Raw genomic sequence first — 18,546 nt, forward strand, 5'->3', positions numbered from 1 at the left:
TTCCACTACATACAGCAACGCTGTTAACCGCATCCACCCCCCCCCCCCCCAACCACAGCTCATGTTGATCAAATATGGAAAGTTACCAAATGAAAACTGAATAAATAATCAAATATACCATGCACTGAGAGGCTTCAGTTAAAATTAAAAATTCTCTGTGACTGGCTTAGCACTAGTCTCCGAAGATCATTACATTTACAGGTGCCTCGAAAAGAGTGCATAGTACATATGATTTATATCCTTCATCAAGAAGTAAAAAACTAAGAATGTAAGCTAAAAAGAAATACATCAGAAATCAAGTATCAATTGAGACTTTAGTCCAAAAAACACACACATCCACACACGCACACACGCACTATGCTTGCGAAGAAAGCTCTCCATTCTACAGTGGCTGAGTTTGTTTTGTGTTTTTTTTTTTGGGGGGGATTGATTTTGATGAAGTTGTTGATTTGGAATTTCTCTCAACAAACAAAATCGAATAGATTAATTGCACAATTAAGATACAAAATAGTGCAAAGTTATATTACATACGACATAATGCAATTATACTTATAACTTCATCAAAACAATATCTAAAAGTAAAAAGCTTATATTTGATACATGTATAAAAGCACAGTCGGTCTTACTTCCACGATGATTTCTCATTACCTTTATTTAAGAATAGAGAAAGCTTACTTCTGTTATTGTGAGAAAAATTAGATAAGACAATCATGTAGTCGTTAAAAACAAATCGTAACAGAAATGACAATTACCCCCCCCCCCCCCCCCAAAAAAAAAAAAATCGTAAAAAAAGGAATGAAATGAGACGAGAGATTTATGGTTCCCCGCCCCTTTTCAGCTTGTCTCACACACTTCCCTATTGCACAGAAAAAAACGTTCAATAGATACACAAACACATTCTAAATTGAACTTAATGTTCAACAACACGCTGGTGGATAAAACTTTTTAAAAGTCAAGCAAATATGAGCTCAGAACACATTGTTTGATTATTTTGTATGCAAACTTTTATTCGTCAATATCATCATTTATGCATCTCCCTCTTTTCCGCTTTCTTTTCTTTGTATCAACTACAGAAAGTTTTGGTTTTGCTCGATAGATTAAGTAGATACCGGAACCTGTTGTTCTTAACCGATTAGTCGCCGCATTAATGTAAAATTGAACGAATCAATCAACGTCAAAGAATTGATTCATCATCGCTCTATAATGAATTATTTCACGTTTTAACATACCTACATTCGTATTCATCACAACTGATTATTAAGTAGGTATCTGAAATGTTTTTTCGATTAATTTCCCCTCCATTTCTTTCTCCCTCTTTAATACTCATAAAATATTCAATTTGTCTTTAATAATCAATGCCCAAAATTATGTTAGTATTTACGTTATGCGAGAGAGCAAGAGAGTATAAATTACCAGACAATTCTCGTGTATAACTAAGAATTGAATCCTTTTCATATGATTTAATTGGTTGCCAATATTCAGAATATGAATATGATTAATCCACTAGACACAGCAACGCCGTTAACCGCATCCATCGCTCCAACCACAGCTCATATTGATCAAATATGGAAAGTTACCAAATGAAACTGAATAAATAATCAAATATACCATGCACTGAGAGGCTTAAGTTAAAATTAAAAATTCTCTGTGACTGGCTTAGCACCAGTCTCCGAAGATCATTAAATTTACAGGTGCCTCGAAAAGAGTGCATGGTACATATGATTTATATCCTTCATCAAGAAGTAAAAAACTAAGAATGTAAGCTAAAAAGAAATACATCAGAAATCAAGTCTCAATTGAGACTTTAGTCCAAAAAACACACACATCCACACACGCACACACGCACTATGTTGCGAAGAAAGCTCTCCATTCTACAGTGGCTGAGTTTTTTTTTGGGGGGGGGGGATTGATTTTGATGAAGTTGTTGATTTGGAATTTCTCTCAACAAACAAAATCGAATAGATTAATTGCACAATTAAGATACAAAATAGTGCAAAGTTATATTTCATACGACATAATGCAATTATACTTATAACTTCATCAAAACAATATCTAAAAGTAAAAGCTTATATTTGATACATGTATAAAAGCACAGTCGGTCTTACTTCCACGATGATTTCTCATTACCTTTATTTTAGAATAGATAAAGCTTACTTCTGTTATTGTGAGAAAAATTAGATAAGACAATCATGTAGTCGTTAAAAACAAATCGTAACAAAAATGACAATTAACCCCCAAAAAAGGAATGAAATGAGACGAGAGATTTATGGTTCTCCGCCCCCTTCCAGCTTGTCTCACACACTTCCCTATTGCCCAGAAAGAAACGTTCAATAGATACACACACACATTCTAAATTGAACATGATGCTGAACAACACGCTGGTGGATAAAACTTTCTAAAAGTCAAGCAAATATGAGCTCAGAACACATTGTTTGATTATTTTGTATGCAAACTTTTATCATCGTCAATGTCAATATTCTTGCATCTCCCTCTTTTCTGCTTTCTTGTCTTTGTATCAACTACAGCTAAATTTTGTATTGGTCAAAAGATTGAGTAGATACCGAAGCCTGGCGTTCTTAACCGATAAGTCGCCGCATTAATGTAAAATTGAACGAATCAATCAACGTCAAAGAATTGATTTATCATCGCTCTATAATGAATTATTTCACGTTTTAACATACCTACATTCGTATTCATCACAACTGATTATTAAGTAGGTATCTGAAATGTTTTTTCGATTAATTTCCCCTCCATTTCTTTCTCCCTCTTTAATACTCATAAAATATTCAATTTGTCTTTAATAATCAATGCCCAAAATTATGTTAGTATTTACTTTATGCGAGAGAGCAAGAGAGTATAAATTACCAGACAATTCTCGTGTATAACTTAGAATTGAATCCTTTTCATATGATTTAATTGGTTGCCAATATTCAGAATATGAATATGATTAATCCACTAGATACAGCAACGCCGTTAACCGCATCCATCGCTCCAACCACAGCTCATATTGATCAAATATGGAAAGTTACCAAATGAAATCTGAATAAATAATCAAATATACCATCCACTGAGAGGCTTAAGTTAAAATTAAAAATTCTCTGTGACTGGCTTAGCACCAGTCTCCGAAGATCATTAAATTTACAGGTGCCTCGAAAAGAGTACATGGTACATATGATTTATATCCTTCATCAAGAAGTAAAAAACTAAGAATGTAAGCTAAAAAGAAATACATCAGAAATCAATTGAGACTTTAGTCCAAAAAACACACACATCCACACACGCACACACGCACTATGTTGCGAAGAAAGCTCTCCATTCTACAGTGGCTGATTTTTTTTGGGGGGGGGGGTTGATTTTGATGAAGTTGTTGATTTGGAATTTCTCTCAACAAACAAAATCGAATAGATTAATTGCACAATTAAGATACAAAATAGTGCAAAGTTATATTTCATACGACATAATGCAATTATACTTATAACTTCATCAAAACAATATCTAAAAGTAAAAAGCTTATATTTGATACATGTATAAAAGCACAGTCGGTCTTACTTCCACGATGATTTCTCATTACCTTTATTTTAGAATAGATAAAGCTTACTTCTGTTATTGTGAGAAAAATTAGATAAGACAATCATGTAGTCGTTAAAAACAAATCGTAACAAAAATAACAATTAACCCCCCAAAAAAGGAATGAAATGAGACGAGAGATTTATGGTTCTCCGCCCCCTTCCAGCTTGTCTCACGCACTTCCATATTGCCCAGAAAGAAACGTTCAATAGATACACAAACACATTTTAAATTGAACATAATGCTGAACAACACGCTGGTGGATAAAACTTTCTAAAAGTCAAGCAAATATGAGCTCAGAACACATTGTTTGATTATTTTGTATGCAAACTTTTATCATCGTTAATGTCCTTATTCTTGCATCTCCCTCTTTTCTGCTTTCTTGTCTTTGTATCAACTACAGCTAAATTTTGTATTGGTCAAAAGATTGAGTAGATACCGAAGCCTGGCGTTCTTAACCGATAAGTCGCCGCATTAATGTAAAATTGAACGAATCAATCAACGTCAAAGAATTGATTTATCATCGCTCTATAATGAATTATTTCACGTTTTAACATACCTACATTCGTATTCATCACAACTGATTATTAAGTAGGTATCTGAAATGTTTTTTCGATTAATTTCCCCTCCATTTCTTTCTCCCTCTTTAATACTCATAAAATATTCAATTTGTCTTTAATAATCAATGCCCAAAATTATGTTAGTATTTACTTTATGCGAGAGAGCAAGAGAGTATAAATTACCAGACAATTCTCGTGTATAACTTAGAATTGAATCCTTTTCATATGATTTAATTGGTTGCCAATATTCAGAATATGAATATGATTAATCCACTAGATACAGCAACGCCGTTAACCGCATCCATCGCTCCAACCACAGCTCATATTGATCAAATATGGAAAGTTACCAAATGAAATCTGAATAAATAATCAAATATACCATCCACTGAGAGGCTTAAGTTAAAATTAAAAATTCTCTGTGACTGGCTTAGCACCAGTCTCCGAAGATCATTAAATTTACAGGTGCCTCGAAAAGAGTACATGGTACATATGATTTATATCCTTCATCAAGAAGTAAAAAACTAAGAATGTAAGCTAAAAAGAAATACATCAGAAATCAAGTCTCAATTGAGACTTTAGTCCAAAAAACACACACATCCACACACGCACACACGCACTATGTTGCGAAGAAAGCTCTCCATTCTACAGTGGCTGATTTTTTTTTTGGGGGGGGGGGGGTTGATTTTGATGAAGTTGTTGATTTGGAATTTCTCTCAACAAACAAAATCGAATAGATTAATTGCACAATTAAGATACAAAATAGTGCAAAGTTATATTTCATACGACATAATGCAATTATACTTATAACTTCATCAAAACAATATCTAAAAGTAAAAAGCTTATATTTGATACATGTATAAAAGCACAGTCGGTCTTACTTCCACGATGATTTCTCATTACCTTTATTTTAGAATAGATAAAGCTTACTTCTGTTATTGTGAGAAAAATTAGATAAGACAATCATGTAGTCGTTAAAAACAAATCGTAACAAAAATAACAATTAACCCCCCAAAAAAGGAATGAAATGAGACGAGAGATTTATGGTTCTCCGCCCCCTTCCAGCTTGTCTCACGCACTTCCATATTGCCCAGAAAGAAACGTTCAATAGATACACAAACACATTTTAAATTGAACATAATGCTGAACAACACGCTGGTGGATAAAACTTTCTAAAAGTCAAGCAAATATGAGCTCAGAACACATTGTTTGATTATTTTGTATGCAAACTTTTATCATCGTTAATGTCCTTATTCTTGCATCTCCCTCTTTTCTGCTTTCTTGTCTTTGTATCAACTACAGCTAAATTTTGTATTGGTCAAAAGATTGAGTAGATACCGAAGACTGGCGTTCTTAACCGATAAGTCGCTGCATTAATGTAAAATTGAACGAATCAATCAACGTCAAAGAATTGATTTATCATCGCTCTATAATGAATTATTTCACGTTTTAACATACCTACATTCGTATTCATCACAACTGAATATTTAGTAGGTATCTGAAATGTTTTTTCGATTAATTTCCCCTCCATTTCTTTCTCCCTCTTTAATACTCATGAAATATTCCATTTGTCTTAATCAATGCACAAAATTATGTTAGTATTTTCTATATGCGAAAGAGCAAGAGAGAGTAAATTACCAGACAATTCATGTGTACAACTAAGAATTGAATCCTTTTCATATGATTCAATTCGTTGCCAATATTCAGAATATGAATATGATGATTCCACTACATACAGCAACGCTGTTAACCGCATCCACCCCCCCCCCCCAACCACAGCTCATGTTGATCAAATATGGAAAGTTACCAAATGAAAACTGAATAAATAATCAAATATACCATGCACTGAGAGGCTTCAGTTAAAATTAAAAATTCTCTGTGACTGGCTTAGCACTAGTCTCCGAAGATCATTACATTTACAGGTGCCTCGAAAAGAGTGCATAGTACATATGATTTATATCCTTCATCAAGAAGTAAAAAACTAAGAATGTAAGCTAAAAAGAAATACATCAGAAATCAAGTATCAATTGAGACTTTAGTCCAAAAAACACACACATCCACACACGCACACACGCACTATGCTTGCGAAGAAAGCTCTCCATTCTACAGTGGCTGAGTTTGTTTTGTGTTTTTTTTGGGGGGGGGATTGATTTTGATGAAGTTGTTGATTTGGAATTTCTCTCAACAAACAAAATCGAATAGATTAATTGCACAATTAAGATACAAAATAGTGCAAAGTTATATTACATACGACATAATGCAATTATACTTATAACTTCATCAAAACAATATCTAAAAGTAAAAAGCTTATATTTGATACATGTATAAAAGCACAGTCGGTCTTACTTCCACGATGATTTCTCATTACCTTTATTTAAGAATAGAGAAAGCTTACTTCTGTTATTGTGAGAAAAATTAGATAAGACAATCATGTAGTCGTTAAAAACAAATCGTAACAGAAATGACAATTACCCCCCCCCCCCAAAAAAAAAAAAAAATCGTAAAAAAAGGAATGAAATGAGACGAGAGATTTATGGTTCCCCGCCCCTTTTCAGCTTGTCTCACACACTTCCCTATTGCACAGAAAAAAACGTTCAATAGATACACAAACACATTCTAAATTGAACTTAATGTTCAACAACACGCTGGTGGATAAAACTTTTTAAAAGTCAAGCAAATATGAGCTCAGAACACATTGTTTGATTATTTTGTATGCAAACTTTTATTCGTCAATATCATCATTTATGCATCTCCCTCTTTTCCGCTTTCTTTTCTTTGTATCAACTACAGAAAGTTTTGGTTTTGCTCGATAGATTAAGTAGATACCGGAACCTGTTGTTCTTAACCGATTAGTCGCCGCATTAATGTAAAATTGAACGAATCAATCAACGTCAAAGAATTGATTCATCATCGCTCTATAATGAATTATTTCACGTTTTAACATACCTACATTCGTATTCATCACAACTGATTATTAAGTAGGTATCTGAAATGTTTTTTCGATTAATTTCCCCTCCATTTCTTTCTCCCTCTTTAATACTCATAAAATATTCAATTTGTCTTTAATAATCAATGCCCAAAATTATGTTAGTATTTACGTTATGCGAGAGAGCAAGAGAGTATAAATTACCAGACAATTCTCGTGTATAACTAAGAATTGAATCCTTTTCATATGATTTAATTGGTTGCCAATATTCAGAATATGAATATGATTAATCCACTAGACACAGCAACGCCGTTAACCGCATCCATCGCTCCAACCACAGCTCATATTGATCAAATATGGAAAGTTACCAAATGAAAACTGAATAAATAATCAAATATACCATGCACTGAGAGGCTTAAGTTAAAATTAAAAATTCTCTGTGACTGGCTTAGCACCAGTCTCCGAAGATCATTAAATTTACAGGTGCCTCGAAAAGAGTGCATGGTACATATGATTTATATCCTTCATCAAGAAGTAAAAAACTAAGAATGTAAGCTAAAAAGAAATACATCAGAAATCAAGTCTCAATTGAGACTTTAGTCCAAAAAACACACACATCCACACACGCACACACGCACTATGTTGCGAAGAAAGCTCTCCATTCTACAGTGGCTGAGTTTTTTTTTTGGGGGGGGGGATTGATTTTGATGAAGTTGTTGATTTGGAATTTCTCTCAACAAACAAAATCGAATAGATTAATTGCACAATTAAGATACAAAATAGTGCAAAGTTATATTTCATACGACATAATGCAATTATACTTATAACTTCATCAAAACAATATCTAAAAGTAAAAAGCTTATATTTGATACATGTATAAAAGCACAGTCGGTCTTACTTCCACGATGATTTCTCATTACCTTTATTTTAGAATAGATAAAGCTTACTTCTGTTATTGTGAGAAAAATTAGATAAGACAATCATGTAGTCGTTAAAAACAAATCGTAACAAAAATGACAATTAACCCCCCAAAAAAGGAATGAAATGAGACGAGAGATTTATGGTTCTCCGCCCCCTTCCAGCTTGTCTCACGCACTTCCATATTGCCCAGAAAGAAACGTTCAATAGATACACAAACACATTTTAAATTGAACATAATGCTGAACAACACGCTGGTGGATAAAACTTTCTAAAAGTCAAGCAAATATGAGCTCAGAACACATTGTTTGATTATTTTGTATGCAAACTTTTATCATCGTTAATGTCCTTATTCTTGCATCTCCCTCTTTTCTGCTTTCTTGTCTTTGTATCAACTACAGCTAAATTTTGTATTGGTCAAAAGATTGAGTAGATACCGAAGACTGGCGTTCTTAACCGATAAGTCGCTGCATTAATGTAAAATTGAACGAATCAATCAACGTCAAAGAATTGATTTATCATCGCTCTATAATGAATTATTTCACGTTTTAACATACCTACATTCGTATTCATAACAACTGAATATTTAGTAGGTATCTGAAATGTTTTTTCGATTAATTTCCCCTCCATTTCTTTCTCCCTCTTTAATACTCATGAAATATTCCATTTGTCTTAATCAATGCACAAAATTATGTTAGTATTTTCTATATGCGAAAGAGCAAGAGAGAGTAAATTACCAGACAATTCATGTGTACAACTAAGAATTGAATCCTTTTCATATGATTCAATTCGTTGCCAATATTCAGAATATGAATATGATGATTCCACTACATACAGCAACGCTGTTAACCGCATCCACCCCCCCCCCCCCCAACCACAGCTCATGTTGATCAAATATGGAAAGTTACCAAATGAAATCTGAATAAATAATCAAATATACCATGCACTGAGAGGCTTCAGTTAAAATTAAAAATTCTCTGTGACTGGCTTAGCACTAGTCTCCGAAGATCATTACATTTACAGGTGCCTCGAAAAGAGTGCATAGTACATATGATTTATATCCTTCATCAAGAAGTAAAAAACTAAGAATGTAAGCTAAAAAGAAATACATCAGAAATCAAGTATCAATTGAGACTTTAGTCCAAAAAACACACACATCCACACACGCACACACGCACTATGCTTGCGAAGAAAGCTCTCCATTCTACAGTGGCTGAGTTTTTTTTTTTGGGGGGGGGGGGATTGATTTTGATGAAGTTGTTGATTTGGAATTTCTCTCAACAAACAAAATCGAATAGATTAATTGCACAATTAAGATACAAAATAGTGCAAAGTTAAATTACATACGACATAATGCAATTATACTTATAACTTCATCAAAACAATATCTAAAAGTAAAAAGCTTATATTTGATACATGTATAAAAGCACAGTCGGTTTTACTTCCACGATGATTTCTCATTACCTTTATTTAAGAATAGAGAAAGCTTACTTCTGTTATTGTGAGAAAAATTAGATAAGACAATCATGTAGTCGTTAAAAACAAATCGTAACAGAAATGACAATTACCCCCCCCCCCCCAAAAAAAAAAAAAAAATCGTAAAAAAAGGAATGAAATGAGACGAGAGATTTATGGTTCCCCGCCCCTTTTCAGCTTGTCTCACACACTTCCCTATTGCACAGAAAAAAACGTTCAATAGATACACAAACACATTCTAAATTGAACTTAATGTTCAACAACACGCTGGTGGATAAAACTTTTTAAAAGTCAAGCAAATATGAGCTCAGAACACATTGTTTGATTATTTTGTATGCAAACTTTTATTCGTCAATATCATCATTTATGCATCTCCCTCTTTTCCGCTTTCTTTTCTTTGTATCAACTACAGCTAGTTTTCGTATTGCTCAATAGATTAAGTAGATACCGAAACCTGTTGTTCTTAACCGATTAGTCGCCGCATTAATGTAAAATTGAACGAATCAATCAACGTCAAAGAATTGATTTATCATCGCTCTATAATGAATTATTTCACGTTTTAACATACCTACATTCGTATTCATCACAACTGATTATTAAGTTGGTATCTGAAATGTTTTTTCGATTAATTTCCCCTCCATTTCTTTCTCCCTCTTTAATACTCATGAAATATTCCATTTGTCTTAATCAATGCACAAAATTATGTTAGTATTTTCTATATGCGAAAGAGCAAGAGAGAGTAAATTACCAGACAATTCATGTGTACAACTAAGAATTGAATCCTTTTCATATGATTCAATTCGTTGCCAATATTCAGAATATGAATATGATGATTCCACTACATACAGCAACGCTGTTAACCGCATCCATCCCCCCAACCACAGCTCATGTTGATCAAATATGGAAAGTTACCAAATGAAATCTGAATAAATAATCAAATATACCATGCACTGAGAGGCTTCAGTTAAAATCAAAAATTCTCTGTGACTGGCTTAGCACTAGTCTCCGAAGATCATTAAATTTACAGGTGCCTCGAAAAGAGTGCATGGTACATATGATTTATATCCTTTATCAAGAAGTAAAAAACTAAGAATGTAAGCAAAAAAGAAATACATCAGAAATCAAGTATCAATCCAGAATTTTGTCTAAAATACACATACACACACAGTGTGCTTGCGAAGAGAGCTGTCCATTCTATTACAGTTGCTGTTTTTTTCGGGGGGGGGAATAATTTTGTTATTGTTGTTGATTTGGAATGTAACTTTACTTTTTTTCTTTCAACAAACAAAATCGAATACATTCATTGCACAATTGAGATACAAAATACTGCAAAATCATATTACATAGGGCTTAATACAATCATGCTTATAACCTCATCAACACAATATATACCAAATTAGAACCCAAGTCCTAAAAGAAATTAGAATCAAAGAAAAGGAATAACATGAGACGAGAGACGTTTCATTCCTGTCTCCCTTCTAGCTCGTCTCATACACCCCTACCCCCCCCCCGCCCAAATACATATAGCCTACACCTTACACATATTAACACGCATACTTTTTTTTAACTTTCTTTATTTTGTTTTATTCCTCCAAATGTAAGCCACACAAGAACGACATATACAATTGATTTAAATACATAAACTGGTTCAATAATTGCTTATACATAAATATAATTAGACAAAAACTCATTTGAAGTATATATTACTGAGCAACAAAGTAAACTTAAAGTACATAAACATAATTTATAAGTCAATTGTACATGTTATTCACTCTATATAAAAAAAAACTTGAAAAAATCTGGAGGTTATTTTACTGGTAGGAACAAAGTCCTGTTGGTTTTATTTGATTTGATTTGATTTGATTTATTGGTTTCTGCATCTTTTTTCTTTTTTTCATCATTCATTTTCATGAACATAATATGGCTTGATACAATATTTCAAGTGTATATAATTTTATACAGATAATAAACGATATTAAACAAATATATTGAATTTAAACATATACAATGAATGCATAATTAACATACATTAGATGCAGGAGGGCTACAGAAATAAGCAAAGTAGCTTGACGTGCCGGCAGCCCTCAACTTAGATACAACAATACAAAATAAAAATAAAAAAGAGTGACTTGCAGAAAAGAAAAGGAAAGGGGAGAGAAGGGAGAGGAGGAGGAGCGTTGGTAATAGGGGGTTTAAGGGGCGTTTAACCCCCCCCCCCCCCTTGGGCTGCTGCCAAGTGAAAATGTGATGTGTATAGAAAAACGCCATCATGTGTCCAGACTCACACAGTATTAGTAGACGTTTGTATACTAGCTGTTGGTCATAAAGGTGGAATAATTATTTTTACCCCAATTTATGGAAGCATTTTTACAATGGTTAATTCCTAATAGATCTAAATGATAGTATACATTCTCAGATTTTATTGAATATTAATCTGCGATTGTTTGTTTTGCGTGACTGCTAAAGCATATGTGTGCTACTATGCTAATCAACTAGGGGACCTACGTCCTTAAGTCATAACTGACAGTAATGAGGATTAATGCCTCCGAAAAGGGCACTAATATAGCTGATCGACACGGTTTTTATTCTGGGGCCTCACAGTAACAAGGCCATTGCTTAGCCAATTAATCATGACTGTACGCAGCGGGGGTTAGGGTACGTCGCCGCCCCCACAAATACAATAAACAAAGAAAATGCAATAAATTATCAATAATTCATTGCATTCCCCCCCCGGTCCCCAACAGGACAAATTCCTCTGTAGGGCCATGCATTATGGTTCAAGGCTTGCCTCCATACAAAATTTGTTTATGTTGGGGATCGGGGAAAAATGCAATGAATTATTGATAATTTAGTGTATTGTATTTTCTTTGTTTTTTTTTGTATTGGGTAAAGTATTGATGACTAACCAATCCATCTCGGTTATCCACTGTCCGAAAGCCGATCGAACAGCAGAATCTCGGTATTAAGGCCGATGGGAAAATCGAACACTTAGGCGACACAAGTGGCCATCGATTCAGAGAAATCAATGAATGGTCACTGTTAGCAAAAGGGCAGTGGCGGATCCAGGGGGGGGGGGGGGCTCGAACCCCCTTACAAACACGTTAATTTTACCTTTTTTTGGAGATGGACGACCCCCCCCCCCCCGGCGCTCAAGGGGGAGGGGTGGTGCGATTTTTCAAATTTTCGAGGGCAAAAAAAAAAAAAAATAGTGCTCACTACCTCTTGAGTATTGCTCAGTCATCCAGGAACTTCAACTAATGATATCGATATCACACGAAAACAAAGCCAAATTTAATTTAATTTTTGTTATTTCGCTAGTGAGAATAATATTGATAATAATAATAATATCGTATGGTTTTGTTTTCGTGTCATACAAGAATATATTGTCTTATCTCGAGCAATATAATATTCTTGTATCACACTCAAAGCCATCCAATATTATATAAATAATGCTGTTCCCCTGGTGGGGTTCGTGATAATCTGGACCAGTGAATAGAATAGTTAGTAACAAAATAAGGAAAGGTGTCTGTAATCCCAGCAGTTTGATTATCCAGTATTTATGACTTCCTGGTTTGTTTGTGTTTGTTTATTTGCTTTACAAGCAGACTATTGTCAAAGAAGGTATTTAATATGAAATATATAATAGCAATACAACAAAGGCATCAACTCATGCTTGATTTATCATCTTGTAATTTCTGAAGATGTTTGTATTTAACTGAACATGGCATGAGCTCCTACCCTCATTTCTCTCTCTCTCTGTCTCTCTGTCTCTCTCTCGTATCCTCTATACAGGCTTCCTACAATCTCTATCTCTCTCTATATATAAATATGCCTGATCCATGTCTCTCTCTCTACCTCTCTGATATGCCTGCTCCCTGTCTATCTCTCCCCTCCCTCTCTCTCATTCTCTCTTTCATTTCTCTCTCTCTCTCTCTTTCTCTCTCTCCCTTCTATTTTTCATAATTACCCCTCTCACGACATGAACACAAGTAAATAACACAAGAAGGAATTATTACGTCATTCCGTTTAATGAGACCGTTTTGTGCATAATGTGTCAGAGAATAAAGCAGCTGATTAGACATTTGAAAATAAATCGGAACATTACGTTTAATAAAGTCATTGATTTATATTAATGTATACACCTTAATGGTTTTATTTGCACGGTTCCTCTACGTTGAAGCATATGTACAAGATCCAACTCTTCAATGCATTAAATCAAAGAATCAAATTTTCCAGTGAATTGGCTAACCTGTTGTCAACACAAAACTACATTTAGTTACATGTAGGCAAATTGTTACTTTCCTTTGAACCGAGATTCGAATTGTATATATATATGTTTATATACGTATTTCAATTTTTCTTTTTAAGGCAGGGTAATAAATTCGTTTGGGTTAGGGTTAAGGTCAGTGTTGACTGATTACTAATGGGGTTTTTTTTGCATTTATTTCACAAAAGTCTCAACAAACGGAGAAGTCGTCTGACCACATGGAGAATATCCAGCTAGCCTGCTTCCCGAACTTCTCAGTGCTACTGTTGCTACCGCCCATCTGTTGAAATAAAAGAAAAGGGGCAGTTTTAAAATTGATTATATATATTTATATATTATTTTCTCATGTGTTTTTGCTGTTTCCTTACAATGTGCATGTACCGATTGCATTTCAGAAGCAGTAGTGTTATGTGGTATGGTGTTATTCTGGTAGAGGGATAATGAAGAGGTGTATATGTGCACTCTGTGAGCAGTAGAGGAGAAAAGTTACCTTAGGGTAAAGGTCGTGTTTAAAGAGCTAGTCGAGGTTAATATGGCGGGGTATAATTATGGCGGGCCAAGCATGCCACTATCCGTACAACTATACAACTGTATGACTATACGTCTACCCAGCCGGCTAATCAGAACGAAGGAAACTGTACATCTTTACAACTATACCAGTGGCGGATTTAGGGAAAGGAAGAAAGGGGAAGAGAGAGAGGAGAGAAAGGGCGGAAAAGGAAGAAAAGGGGGAAAGACGGAGAAGAGAAAAGGGGAAAAAGGAGAATAATGAGAAGGAAAAAAGAAAGAAAGACGGATGATATTATAAAAAGGTTTTTTTTATCAGGAAAGGGGCGGGGGGTACGCAATTTTACAGTGTGCATAATATTGGGTCCCTCTTACCAGGCGTGCATCCCCCACCCACCCCCCCCCCCCCCCAAAAAAAAAAATGGAAAAAGTAAAAGGAGAAAGGATTGTTTTTTTAAAGATAATTAAACAACGATGGAAGAGAGTTGCAAGAGCATGAGGAATCGAAAAAGAAAAAGAGGAAGGAGCGGGAAGAAAGGGAAAAAGAAAGAAAAGGAGAAAAAGAAGAGAAAAGGGAAACAAAAGAAACGGTTAAACATTACTTTAACTCTTACCCAACAAACATGCATGATCCCTTTCCCCCTTTTATGTGTAAAATTTTACCCAGCTCTTCTAATATTGTGAAGAACATATTGGAAAAATATGGACTGCATAATTCTCCCAATTATAACTAACTTTAGGTGATTAGAAATAACTCCATTAGCTATATACAAAAGGGTAATCCTAAAACAGAGAAAGTACCATGTCGTGTGTACAGTAATTGTTTTATCATACTATTGATGATGACAACTATGGTTGTATGAGCCTGACTTGTAGGAAATCAACATCCACTCCATACTGTTATTTGTTTAATTTTATGTAAAGTCATTTAGATCAAAATTATGCAAACTTAAATGCATTCTTGTGTCATGACTGCATTGAGTACTCCTGTGTAGTCTTTAAAAACAAGACACTCATTAATAATTACCATGCCGCTGAACATGACCATCGTTCATGTTACCAATAGTATTATGCGTGCATGTACTGCACATACCCGAGTCTTATATCAGCATTAGCAGTATTGCTATTATTAACTTAATCATTACGTTAAAAATTACATGCATGGATCATGTTGAGAATGGTTACAGTTGTGGTGGTACAGATGACAGCGAAAGGAATATATTTTGCCAAATGTTCAAGTTTGTCTTCCTTGACCTTTCTCATTTTCATGACTATCTAATAGTCAGAGATGTCGAAACGAAAATTGAGAGGTGGACTATTATCATTCATAGAAAAGAGCATTCTATTTCTTTAGTTTTGAAGATATTGTTCATGCTTGACTTACCACACGTTAGTACTCTTTTTCCCTGGCAGGTACACGATTGACCATAATATACACATGCTGCAATACAAATATAATAGACAAAAAAATGATTGAAACAATAATAAATCAATGAATCAAATCAAATCAAACAAAACTTGGTTGGTAACTAAATTTATCAGGAGATATCATTGGCGAGGATGAGAAGTGATAACAAGTATCTTTCTAAAAGTGTTAAATCGTAATAAATATGGAAATGTTGCTAATTGGGTAAAAAAAAAACCCGAAGTTTGAATTGATACATTTTTTGATAAATTTTGGACAAATTACCGCGTACAATTCTTATTTAAGAAACAGATTAAACAATTTACAACATTTATAACAAAAGGCTGATCGTTGAATTCATATCATCATTAGGTCTTATCTGAAACATTCAGGAATTCAACAATTCAATGTCAAAGAAGTGAATAAAATAATTGATATGTTGTAATTCCCAGCAAATATTCCATTGTTTACCTTTGATAAATATTGTTTGTGTTTTGTATATGTTTGTAAATATGTATAACATTTATTTTCTAGATTGATTGTTTTGTAATTGTATTCGTTTAGTTGGGTGACAACTTTAAAAATGAATCGCTTACCAACTATTGGTTTGTTCTTTCTTCTTTTGTCGCCGTTCTCCTCGACATCCAAGGCATCGGAATTGTCGATCGCATCTTCCTCAACTAAAACACTTGCTGCCACAGCCAAGACAATCAGAAAGTAGAGAGCAATCATGGTTTTTGACGCCATTTTCAAAGTCTAAGGAAAATAGAATCAACATGGAATACATTTTTATCATTTGATCAAAGCTACGGTGAAATTGCAACACAATTAAGAATATCAGCATTGAATAGTGACGTACTGAAAATTTCCTTTTACCACTCATCAAGAATAAAGAGAAAGCCGAAATGGGACAATATTATGTTATAACGAAAGGAACAAATTGCGCTATAAAATAATGACGGGTTTCGAGACGATTGACTGCCAGAAGATAGTGGAATTGCGGTTTGCTCTGACGAATGCAAGGCGGAAGGCTTCAGAATGTCTACATTCAATCACATTCTTCGACTTCTTTAATGTCCTGTTTAATGCCCTGTTGAAAGACGATGTTCCCGGCCCACTTCTGCATGCACTGCTGTCATTTCATACACTTAACGGCTTTACCCCACCCTCCTTGAGAATACGATGATAAAAAGTCAACGCATAGTTTCATTTTTACAGAATAGAGGTAGGGGAATGTAATGTCTTTAAATTGCTATCATGGCGGGAAAAATAGCAAGAAAATGAATTCAATGGATGATCTGACAGCAGTACTTGACACAACTTCTTGTAACATTACTTATACTAACTTCTCCTTTAAAAGTGTTGGGCACAATGTTAGACATAGGAGGTTAAAAAAGGACCATATAATTATGTTTGTTGGATAAGACTTAAAACCAATGTTTAACCAACTTTAGGTATATTTTACCACACAAACATGCAATAATAATAATGGCTCATACCCAAGCTTGAGTTTGAAAACAATTAGTATTTTGAAAGCAATTACAAATTTAGGAAAGTAGGTGTAAGTCAGTGTGATAAATGAGGATTAATGCCTTACCAAAGGACACTACCACCCTTCAGTATTACTAACCTGGGACCCCCCGATTACGAGATCACTGGGCCATCGCACCCCTCAGAATTGCCAAAGCATAGCTCCTGTTGAATGTGTACTAAAAGCCCGTTTCACAAGAGTCGAAGAAATGTCCGAAGAAATGTAGAACTACGCTCAACAATTGAATATACATTACTTATTCCCAAATCCAGACTCTCAACTACCGAAAAATGTTTTACAACGGATGCTTCGAAAACGCAGAACAATATCCCCCTTTCCATTAGAGTAATAAACTGTCTGGCCACTTTCAAAATATCCATTAAAACGTACTTCTAACTTCAGTTATAAAGTATGATTTACCTACTTATCATTTTTAAGTTTCTCTTCACATACTGTTACCTTGTAAGCGATGAGGTACTTTTTGTTTCAGCGCTACTAAATAATCGATATCATTATCAATACAATTACAAACAGACGCAGTCGGAAAGACGTTTCATGTGCAAGAGGTATAACGTTATAATGGCTGTTGGGCCTACCTGATTTTGATGCAGTGTCCGAGTATGATTCGTTGAAATGATGATATGCTTTCTCGTAGCTTGATGTGACGAATTGTCTCTATCCAGCTTTCTGTTGAAGTACTGTCTAGATAGTTTCTAGTTTTATAGAATATCGAAGCCTGTCATGACCATCTGCTCGTTACCGACAAGTCACCGCATTCATGTAAAATTGAACAAATCAATTAACGTCATAGAATTGATTCAAGAATCATCTACCTGCTTTATTTACTTTCTGGTCTGTGTATTAACCACAGCTAGATTTCGTATCGTTTGATAGATTGAGTAGATACCACAACCTGCCGGTCTTTACCGACAAGTCACCGCATTCATGTAAAATTAAACAAATCAATTAACGTCATAGAATTGATTCAAGAATCATCTATCTTCTTTATTTACTTTCTGGTCTGAGTATTAACTACAGCTAGATTTCGTATCGTTTGATAGATTGAGTAGATACCACAACCTGCCGGTCTTTACCGACAAGTCACCGCATTCATTTAAAATGAACGAATCAAACAACGTCAAATAATTGATTTATCATCGCACTACCGTATAATGAATTTTTCAACATTTTGACATACCTGCATTCGTATCCATCACGAATGAAAATTTAGTAGGTATTTTAAATGTTCGTTTTGAATAATTTCCTCTCCACGTCTTTCCCCTGTTTGATACTGATAAAATGTTTAATTTGTCTTAATCAAGGCAAAAAAATGCGAGAATATTTTAACAGAGACATATCGTGTACAACTATGAATTACATCCTTTTCAAATG

General features: G+C 34.3%; 1 long non-coding RNA gene across 1 annotated transcript; it reads right to left on the minus strand.

Moving 5' to 3' along the window:
- Nucleotides 1-13,809: 13,809 nt before the first annotated feature.
- LOC115925923 lies at nt 13,810-17,963 on the minus strand. Its single transcript, XR_004064859.1, has 4 exons — nt 17,751-17,963; nt 16,220-16,379; nt 15,603-15,659; nt 13,810-13,991 (listed from the first exon to the last, which is right to left on the minus strand). It is a non-coding gene; the product is annotated as an uncharacterized LOC115925923 (long non-coding RNA).
- Between the last annotated feature and the right edge of the window lie 583 nt (nt 17,964-18,546).

Source organism: Strongylocentrotus purpuratus, unplaced genomic scaffold (assembly GCF_000002235.5).
Source record: "Strongylocentrotus purpuratus isolate Spur 01 unplaced genomic scaffold, Spur_5.0 spur5_scaffold_19, whole genome shotgun sequence".
NCBI lineage: Eukaryota > Metazoa > Echinodermata > Echinoidea > Camarodonta > Strongylocentrotidae > Strongylocentrotus > Strongylocentrotus purpuratus.